This window comes from Pectinophora gossypiella, unplaced genomic scaffold, assembly GCF_024362695.1.
Source record: "Pectinophora gossypiella unplaced genomic scaffold, ilPecGoss1.1 Pgos_30, whole genome shotgun sequence".
Lineage (NCBI taxonomy): Eukaryota > Metazoa > Arthropoda > Insecta > Lepidoptera > Gelechiidae > Pectinophora > Pectinophora gossypiella.
This window is the reverse complement of record NW_026063240.1, coordinates 377,581-379,465: the sequence shown is the minus strand read 5'-3', so window position 1 is coordinate 379,465 and position 1,885 is coordinate 377,581. Positions and strand designations below refer to the sequence as shown.

The 1,885-nt window shown below is 35.1% G+C and overlaps 1 long non-coding RNA gene across 1 annotated transcript; it reads right to left on the bottom strand.

Annotated features, from left to right (window-relative positions):
* Positions 1-542: 542 nt before the first annotated feature.
* Positions 543-1,461, bottom strand: LOC126380866 (uncharacterized). Its single transcript, XR_007568573.1, has 4 exons — positions 1,095-1,461; positions 907-988; positions 733-815; positions 543-640 (listed from the first exon to the last, which is right to left on the bottom strand). It is a non-coding gene; the product is annotated as an uncharacterized LOC126380866 (long non-coding RNA).
* Between the last annotated feature and the right edge of the window lie 424 nt (positions 1,462-1,885).

Below are 1,885 nucleotides of genomic sequence, written 5' to 3'. Positions count from 1 at the left end.
TTCGATAACTTACTATACGTCCTTTAAAAGCGGATGTTATGATCTCTACGTTATCATAAAGCGGAGCAGTACAATTATTTTTGTGCTTACTGCTACGGAAATGTCCAGTCCACTGTCTTCCATTAACATTAACATTACACACAGAGCAGTAACCCATTTTAAATAAAATCGAAAATGGTTCAAAAAAAAAAGAACCTTCCTACCAAAATCTATAAAGACACTTTTGTGATATTGTTTTAATTATGAGACGAATTGAGTAAAACCTATAGACTATAAGGCGATCTAAATACTAATTAATATTATAACTTAACATAAACTGCTGGGCACAGGCTTTCTCTTAATCAGACAGAGAGAGAGATAAATTAAAAGTAGTTACATACAATTATTTGAAGCAGGAAATCAGGAGCTCTTCGACTGCGCGAGTAGCGTCGATGTGGACAGTCCTTAAAGATGATTATAAGTTCAACCCGAGTATAATCTGTGAAACATGCATTTATATATTAATATTAATAAATAGGCAAATGTCGATAACCTAAACTAACTTTAATTATGACACTATTCAGACTTACCATTTAAGGGTCTACATCAACTCGTCATCTGGCTAGCTTCAAGTCGATAAAGAATGGTAGTCACCTCGTATCTGAAAGTTAGAATTAAATCAATATCTTCATCGTTTACCGGTTTTTTGAGCTAGATTAGGTGCGTATGAAAATAAATATTGTGCACTCTTACCTCGAGAGTGATCGTTGACTTTAATAGTACTTTCTTGAATTTTCACTCATGAATCGCAGCAAGAGAGCGATTCCCTTTTTGACCTGTAAATATTTCGTAATTTTATTAGTTCACTAACCATTTTTTTATAGTTTAAATAAGTATTTACTTAAGTATAATTTTGTTCTTACTCACTTTTTGTTGTAAGTTGTTGAAATAACTTCCTCTGTGTATCGGTGCAGATCGTGGATCTTCTACTTAATTTTTAATAAGTAGGCTGTAAGAAATTTAAAGTTATTAGCTCATAAGTTCATAATTATTGATTTATGAAAAAAATAACTGAATTACAGTACTTAGGTAAACTTATTTTAATTCAAACTCACCTTTTTGGTAAATCACAGTAATTCTGAAATATATCTTGAGGTTCAAACGTACGAGGGCTTCAACGGACGAAATATGTATGGTACCTAATTCTGAGTAAGTATTAGACACGTGTAATTAAAAGTATTACGTATTAAGTAGGTATGCTGGTATTGCTTTTTTGAATTGATGTTGCAATATTCCGTGAGCTATTTGTTCATCGAAAAAAGATGACTTTAAATATTTTTTGTCAATGCTCATCATTACGTCAACCTCACACGGGCGTTTCGTGAACGTTTGCACTCCGCGAACGTACATTTGACGCAAACGCGGCGCTCAGACCGCGAACCATATCGTTTTTCTAACGTATAGCACGAACGCTCGTGTGGGTCGACCAGTAATTGAATTAGGTTGCTTTTGCGTGCAGTTTTTATAATAGGTAGAGTTCATGTTAAATGGTTTTCAGTGCTTTATTCAATTTACGTTGCAGGTTTTCGTGAGCTGTAACATGGTATCCCAAATGAAATATTTTCGAAAAGGACGTATGTCAACGAATTAAATAGGCTTTAAGGCTTTTTAAATTACGATGTAACATTTTTGCTTAATTTTAGTTTTGGGGTATAAAACAGCGAAGTCTTTGGTAAAAATTATCAGAAGCAGATCAAGAACCTCCTCGCCGAAAAGAGTTGAGTAACCCCGCTCCTCAGTGAAGAGAGTTGAGCCCTGAGCGACACCAGCCACCGCTTACCAGCCCTGAGTCGACCCCGGCGCTGTGCAAGTGAACACTTCAAGCTAAAACAAGTTCCACTTCTGA